Source organism: Toxorhynchites rutilus, chromosome 2, assembly GCF_029784135.1.
Source record: "Toxorhynchites rutilus septentrionalis strain SRP chromosome 2, ASM2978413v1, whole genome shotgun sequence".
NCBI lineage: Eukaryota > Metazoa > Arthropoda > Insecta > Diptera > Culicidae > Toxorhynchites > Toxorhynchites rutilus.
The window spans coordinates 178,531,545-178,540,861 of record NC_073745.1 but is presented as its reverse complement, the minus strand read 5'-3'; positions in this window follow the sequence as shown (position 1 = coordinate 178,540,861).

Here is a 9,317-nt window from a genome sequence, read left to right as displayed (position 1 = left end):
TAGAGCACATTATGGGAGGCTGTCCCGTTTTGGCCAACGCAGCCTACACCGAGCGCCACAACAACGTGGCCCGTATTGTTCATCGACAACTGGCGCTCCAATGTGCTCTACTGGAAGACAACGTACCAAACTACCGGTACCTGCCTGCACCTGTCCTGGAAAATGACCGTTTCAAGCTGTACTGGGATCGCACTGTTCTGACCGACCTCTCGATCCACCACAACCGCCCAGATATAATGGTTTACGACAAGAGCGACCGCAAAGTCACCATCATCGATGTCGCTATTCCACTGAACCAGAATCTGGAGGAGACCCACGGTCGCAAAATCTGCAAGTACCGACCATTGGCCGTGGAGCTCAAGGAACTGTGGGGGCTAAGGGAGGTCCCAAGAATTGTTCCAGTCGTTCTCTCTGGAACTGGAATTGTCCCGAAGACACTTCTGGAAGCGCTAAAGGTGTTGAACATGGAGAAGGAATTGGCCGGCATCCAAAAGTCGGTCATCCTTAGCACCTGCGCGATTGTCCGACAATTTCTCGGTCAGGACTGAAACAGCATGAGCATGCAGATACGTGCATTCCGCAGAGCCTAGTCCCCCTTTGGCATTCAGAAGCCCGGGGGCAGGTGAAAATTCTGGCTAGGTTCGCCTAGTTAAGAAGTGAGATAAGTCTGCCAATTAAAAAAATAAGTTTCATATATCTTTTGTTTCCATTGATATTTTCCCTCGAGCATATGGGTTCATGAAAAAGGAACAGACGTGTTGGGCTCTGCTCCGGGAAGTGCTGAGGACCCCTGGTGCGTAGAAGAACTGCTTAAACCAGGAGGTACTCGCTTCGGTCTATTCTCAGCACGTTCGATACGAGGTTTCATTCCAATTTGGGAAGTTCCGGTCTTCTTTCTGGGGAGTGATGGAAAAGAAGTAATTTTTCTTTTCCTAATGGCACCCTGCGATGTACCGGAACTTCCTGCATTGGGAGCGTCAGCAACAGGCTCGTCGTTCTGCAGAATGGAGTAGGGATTGTCCTGAGTCGTTGAAGCGGAACTCTTAAGCATTTCTGCATAAGTCCGCTTGGAACGTTCCTTTAAGGAACGCTTGAGTTTTTCCCCTCGTTGTATGTACACCGGGCATTGAGAAAGATCATGTGGAGCCTCGTCGCAATGAAGACACTTGCGCTCTTTTGCGCAAGAAGTCCCATCATGACTCTCTCCACAATCTGCGCAACGTTGTTTATTGCAACAATAGGCGGCCGTGTGACCGAGTTGCATGCATTTGTTGCATTTCATTACCCGGGGTACAAACAACCGAACAGGTAAACGAAGTGCACCTATTGCAACGTAGTTTGGAAGAGCGGAACCCTCAAATGTCACACGAAAAGAGTTTGTCCGATTGAGAACTCGTTTGTCATTTTTAAGTGACACAGACTTCAGTCGATCGCATTCAAGAATCTTCACACTTTTAAGTGAGGAGTTCTTGAAGCGACCGACACCATCGAGTATCTCTTTTCGAGTCAAACCCTTTTCGTTTATTACACCGTCTATTTCAACGTTGCAACAGGGTACGTATACGCGATACTCAATCGCAAAGAGATCACAGCGCGTTATTGCATTCGCTTGGGTCCTGCAAGAGACGACAACTCGTAATTTGTCTGGCCCCATCCGAGTAATTTCAGTAACTTTGGAAAATTTCTGCGTTAGTTCTTTTGAGATGCGAATGACATTAAGAGGTTTTGATTTTCGTCTAAAGTATACAATGAATGGACCTTTGAATCCCTCCGGGTATTCCTTTAGAGGAAAATCATGTTTTTCATCAATTTCCTCATCTTCAGAACTTTCTACTTCATACACAGAATTTTCCTCCTCAACGTCTGCTTCATCCTCCTGCTCTTCAGGAGGTGGGTCAGCATCAGAAACATTCAGTGACGTGGAGGGGGGATCCTCCCCGCTATCAGCCATAATAATAAATTAGTCACCTGTTCGATGTTAACAGTATAGAATAATAATAAAAAAATAGAAAAAAATAAATGAGTAAATAAATTATATTTGTATTCAAGGTATATATAAATTATATTTATTTAAATTTTTTATTGTATAAATTCAAAAATGAAAAAAAGTTTCAACAAAAGTTCAACGGTAATGTAAGAAAATTGTACACCCCTAATGCCAACGCTTGCCGATTTGGTAAATACAATGTTGGACAATAGTGTAAATCGTACACAGGAGGTTGAAGGAATGATAAATGGAACAATAGAAAAATAAACTTCTACTTGCCGCTGCTGTGTAGCGTGTGATGAATGTGTGTTGATCTGAACTGGATCCTCAGCGTCTCTATCGTGCACCACTTTTTATTGAGCTCGCTTCACTCGCAAGCGCTGATGAAAAAAGCACAATATAAATCTGCGTGAAAAAAAAACACCGTTATCGGATCGATTCTCAAACTTGTCCGATCAGCTCGCGAGTTCGTATATATAGTTATATATAGTTTTAAATCTATATATATATATATATATATATATATATATATATATATATATATATATATATATATATATATATATATATATATATATATATATATATATATATATATATATATATATATATATATATATATATATATATATATATATATATATATATATATATATATATATATATATATATATATATATATATATATATACATATATATGTATTTCCAATAAAGTAGTTGTTTTGAATTACTCATTTTCGTTCAATATGTGAAGACTCTTTTCGTGCCGTGTTAATATATTCAAAACAGTCATCTCATCCCTGGATATGAGTTTAATGTTTACATTTGGTTGTGTTGTTTGGAAGAGGCCCATTTGAAAATCTCTAAAATCTAGCAATTACTGAACTGAATTTGATGGTTGCAGTTGAAAACATACATTGCTTATACAATACTAGTTTAGCCGTGAAACAATTTTTGAAGATAAAGGCGGAGCAGAAGAATACCGATGCTTTCAATCAACAAGGTGAACAAAAACATCAAACAAACTAGCCGATTCGACTGATTCATCGACGAGCGCGGCCAAACGGTCGTCGAGCCAGACGAGCTATTCTTCTGTTTTAGTCGAGCTCGGCTTCTGGAATATGAAAACAAACGAGACGAGCGCTCGTTTGCTTGTGTCGTTTTCTGGAATAGGGCCCTATATTTATTCCCAAGGCTGGAAAAGTGACAGGACGACTCCCAAAGCGTATAGAACAATTTGTCTAACATCTGTCACCTTGAAAATGAAGGAAAAGATCATTGATATCCATATCAAATCATCATATTTGAATAAGAGACCATTGAACAATTTTCAACTTAACTATCAAGTAAATAAATCAACTGAAACAGCGCTTCACACGTTAATTTTAAAAAGAACTCTTCTGACGTTTAACAATCCTCACTTACTTAAAGCTATGAAAAATGTGATTTTGGCATGTGCATCTCCAGCTGGATACATGCTATGCTAACCAACCGACTAATAACAGTTAAATTAGGAGTATATTCTATTTCCAATAGAATGCAAACAGCTCTCAACTACACACTCAAATGATGCAACTTGGAAGGACTTAGTATTAATTCTTCATAAACGGTCATAATTCCATTTACCAGAATAAAAAGTATAAGATTCTATCTCTTCAATTGGGAGGTGTAAATTCGGAGCTTTCAAAACGAACCAAATGTTTAGGTATCATGTTTGACCAAAACCTCAATTGGAACGACTTACTGGAGTATACAATATCTTAACACATTAAGGACCGCGCGTTTTGGGACAAACTTGTACGCTCCATTTGTTCAGATTCCACGTATGAGATCGTTTCCTTCGGTGTGGATGAGACGAAAACGAGCCATAGGTAGGCCTTGTTAGATTCTTGGAAGACCAAGAATTTAACCATCAAGTGTAAAAAATATGGGATATTTCGTGATCCATCCGTCGGAAAACACGAGAAATCTCGTGAGCGGTACGCAATATGTTAAGCCCAGGTTGCGTTATCGACTTGTAGCATGCTTATCAATAACTGGAGCAATGCCCAGCGCACTCAATATGCGTTACGTTGGATGGCGCTTCCTAATAGGTTTACTTCTCGACAGGTGAAAAACTCCACGAGGACGGGTGTGACGGGTTGCGCGTCAAGATGGAGGGAAGATAGAGGCCAATCGATACACGTCTCGACGGATGAATGAATACTAGAGAAATAAAATGAAAACAGCGTGAAGATCAACAAAACATTACCGGGTAACACCTGATAGTGGCTCAGATGAAGGGCTGCGAGGGTGGTTCAACGGAGTGAGTGTCGAAGAGGATGTAATCCTCAAACCGGTGCATAACTTACGAGAGTGGCTGTGACGGAGTGCGCATGCGTTATGATGGTTGGCACAAGCTAATCGGCACTCCGTTGGGAAGAGAAATCTCGCGAGGGTGGCTGTGACGGACTGCGCCACATGTTGAAGGACAATTCCCAATCGGTACACATTCCGACGGGTGAACGGAAGCTTGTGCAATGGATATGCGCTGCGGAGAGAAACGGAACGTGAATGAGAAAAATAGAGAAAACAGGGTGTAAGCAACGTTATTCAGCGTTGGAGACTCGTGAAGTGCATGAGCACAGCCGCCTCCCGAAGTAGTCGCCTACATATGGTTCCGGGGAGAATGAGGCAACGAATAGAGGGCTTGGTTTTAGTGGGTGAGAATCCCACACGATGACTGGGTTGACCCAACAAATTTTTTTATTGGCCGATACTGAATCGGTGTAGTGTGCACCGATTTGTCAACCATTGAAAATAACTTTCAGATTCAGACATTCCTACATAAACACGAGAAGCTCGACACATTCTGGTTTTCTTATATCGATGTGTTAGTGGTATACAATAACCTTGACCGGAATAAATCACCGTAGTAAACAACTGTAATAGAAACAATCGCTTAGAAAAAGTGTATTTGGCTATAAATATTGTGGGACAGAAAAAACATCATGTGTAAAAATGCCTCACAGCTTTAGCGAGCGCCGGACGGCATTCGTTTGCCCGGTTAATTTTTGTTCTGAAACACAATATTTCTAGCCTACTACATTTTTTCTGAGTGGTTGTTTCTGTTACAGTCGTTTTCTGTGGCGATTTATTCCGGGAACCACAAAAATAAACATTCGTAATATCATCCATGGTTTGTGAAAGGAATATACGGGCGAAATTGGTAGTGGATCTTCGAAAACTTCTACCATGTCTGGTGTGTTTCTAGTCTATAAGTCTTTCGATGACATTTTTCAAATGATTCACCGAATTTATTTTAGTTTTTGTTTTGTTTATTGGATTTTATAGGCTCAACGTCGAGCAGGCATTGTTTATATATTTATGTGTTTTCGAAGCAACTTTTGAGCTATTAAAACAAGTTTTCGGGCCAATATTTAACAATCATATAACTTTTGGATATTTTGTCTTTCGAATGGAGTGATTATCATAACACTGCGTTCAGCCGTCAAAGAGATATTAACATTCAAAACCTTGCACTCCAAGCGTTATTCTTTCGTTTTCTAAACTTTGAACTACAGAAATGAAACCTACTACTACTGGCACAGAAATGAAAGACGTAGTCCTACGTCAAAATAACTAAACACTGCAAACAACCAGGCAATAGTCTTCGTAGCCTAATTGGTTGCGTGTCCGCTACTAAACGAACAATCATGAGCTTATAACTCAGGGCCCTCAACTGATCATCTAATCAACTGATCATGTGTAGCTATTCTAGCTACTACATTCACGCAACAATCATTATGTGACGATAATCCCAGTCCCTTACCGCCCACATTACGGACTGCTGCATCGGTAATTGGAACTATTAATAACACAACAATGAAAACCTCATAACAACAGTCCCGCTGTGTCCAACTGTGAACATTCGAACAATGGGAATATTCTTACGCCGAAAATGGCGACATGTGTTGTGTATCGATAGAATTGGAATACTCTTACGCCTTACTGGCTACTGTGTAATAGACAAAAATGTGTATCGATAAAATAGGAATATCCTTACGCCTGAAAATGGCTAACATTTTCGTGAACATTTTTCTCATGTTGTATATTACACAACATGAGAAAAATGTTCACGTTAAATTCGGATCTGTTACAGTTGAATTGCTAAATGAGTCTAATAAAAATAAAACAGATGGGATAAAAAAACCAGGCAATAACAGTACAAAATATAAACATATAATACACAATATAAAAAATATATAAAATATAACTGAGAGCCGGTGCGAACAATAAAATTGCTCTCTATTGTAATTCGGCTTCGTTGACGTTAATACATAAGTACACTTTTGACATTTCTATTGGATTATTTTTGACAGACAGTTTTAATCTATCCGTATGGCCCATTTTTTGCTAAAGTGTCAGTTCCTTGATAATAAAACGTGTCGTCCATGATTAGAGACATTTGAAGACATTTTGGCGCCACAAGTAGACATCCAGAAAAAACAGGAAGTGGGTTATATCTATGGTATAACCGCAAGGGTGACGTAGGACTATCGTTGATTTAGAGATCATTTGTATGAAGTTGAATCTGAATTCATTCTGAATGAATGAATATTTGGAGAACTTCGAAAACGAGAGCGTTACGTTGGAGGCACAAGGTTTTATGCATCCAATATTGGATACGGAAATATCCTACTGATGGGGAAGAATAATCTTCAGAAGCTATCCTGTTGATTGCGATTGATTGAATATATTTTGAAAATTCCCAAAGGAACTGGCAGATTATTTTCAGTAACGATTAGATATTTCCACATTTTCCTCGATAATGGAAGCCCACCAGTGGTTAATGCCAACTCGATAACCACCTGTTAATAGCACTTGATTGAAACATATTTGGTCACAGTGTTACATGGATAGAAAACATTCAATTAAACTCTTTCACATGAATATATTTTGAAAATTCCCAGAGGAACTGGCAGATTATTTTCAGTAACGATTAGTTATTTCCACATTTTCCTCGATACTGGAAGCCCACCAGTGGTTAATGTCAACTCGATAACCACCTGTTAATAGCACTTGATTAAAACATATTTGGTCACAGTGTTACATGGATAGAAAACATTCAATTAAATTCATTCACATGAATATATTTTGAAAATTCCCAAAGGAACTGGCAGATTATTTTCAGTAACGATTAGATATTTCCACATTTTCCTCGATACTGGAAGCCCACCAGTGGTTAATGCCAACTCGATAACCACCTGTTAATAGAACTTGCTTGAAACATATTTGGTCACAGTGTTACATGGATAGAAAACATTCAATTAAACTCTTTCACATGAATATATTTTGAAAATTCCCAGAGGAACTGGCAGATTATTTTCAGTAACGATTAGTTATTTCCACATTTTCCTCGATACTGGAAGCCCACCAGTGGTTAATACCAACTCGATAACCACCTGTTGATAGCACTTGATTAAAACATATTTGGTCACAGTGTTACATGGATAGAAAACATTCAATTAAACTCTTTCACATGAATATATTTTGAAAATTCCCAAAGGAACTGGAAGATTATTTTCCAGCAATGATTAGATCTTTCCGGAACTTTCTCGATGCTGAATGGCATCCTAACGGAAAGAGTTCTGCGCGTGTATGTGTCGATCCTTCGCCGTCCACCTCCTCCAGCACGTTAGGCAACGATGTTGTCTTGTCGATGTCCTCACGAAAAATTAATGTGTCTCACCACCAGAATATCGCTTAAGTATGCTTTTTGTGTGTGATTGAATCGAGAGAAGGTGTGGTTTACAATGGCAATTTGGAAGGCAAACTAGAGGGGAATGAACTCTCTGAGCTCGGAACTTTCGGCGACTGAGCAATAATCGATTGCGGGCGCATACAATATTGGATACGGAAATATCCTACTGATGGGGAAGAATAATCTTCTGAAGCTATCCTGTTAATTGCGATTGATTGAAAAACCACAAAACCAAATGTATTTGGTCACAGTGTTACATGGATAGAAAACATTCAATTAAACTCTTTCACATGAATATATTTTGAAAATTCCCAAAGGAACTGGCAGATTATTTTCAGTAACGATTAGATATTTCCACATTTTCCTCGATACTGGAAGCCCACCAGTGGTTAATGCCAACTCGATAACCACCCGTTAATAGCACTTGATTGAAACATATTTGGTCACAGTGTAACATGGATAGAAAACATTCAATTAAATTCTTTCACATGAATATATTTTGAAAATTCCCAAAGGAACTGGCAGATTATTTTCAGTAACGATTAGATATTTCCACATTTTCCTCGATACTGGAAGCCCACCAGTGGTTAATGCCAACTCGATAACCACTTGTTAATAGCACTTGATTGAAACATATTTGGTCACAGTGTTACATGGATAGAAAACATTCAATTAAACTCTTTCACATGAATATATTTTGAAAATTCCCAAAGGAACTGGCAGATTATTTTCAGTAACGATTAGATATTTCCACATTTTCCTCGATACTGGAAGTCCACCAGTGGTTAATGCCAACTCGATAATCACCTGTTAATAGCACTTGATTGAAACATATTTGGTCACAGTGTAACATGGATAGAAAACATTCAATTAAACTCTTTCACATGAATATATTTTGAAAATTCCCAGAGGAACTGGCAGATTATTTTCAGTAACGATTAGATATTTCCACATTTTCCTCGATACTGGAAGCCCACCAGTGGTTAATGCCAACTCGATAACCACCTGTTAATAGCCGCGCGTGTATGTGTGTGTAGCGATGTCTTCCCAGGGAACCGTTTGTGGCATCACTCTCCTCCTGATAGATTCCCTTCTGGCCTAGGGTGCACAAACAGGCTCTTGGTGACACCGTTCATCCGCGCTTTCATGATAAATAAAGAGCTTCACCGCAACAGCGACAACATGCTCCAATCGCTGTTCAATTAGAACTGAGTGGATTTCCGAGCGCCGCTCGCTTATATACCGATTGGTGATTTCAATAGCCTGTTTTGAAAGCAATTTTAAGACTATTGAAACAAGTTTTTGGATCAAAAAGTAACAAGTATATAACGCGTAGACATTTTATCTTTCGAATGAAGTGTTTATCATACCATTTCGTTCAGTTGTTTAGGAGCTATTAACGCTCAAAATCTCGGTCTCCGGCGTAACGCTTTCGTTTTCGAAACTTTGATTTTACACCCCGGTATAGAAATGAAAGACGTAGTCCTACGTCAAAAAATTACCTGGCATCTCTGTTACCAATATACACAACACGGCTGCCTTTTCTTTTTTAACGGAGCATAGCATATACATCACATGATTCCACT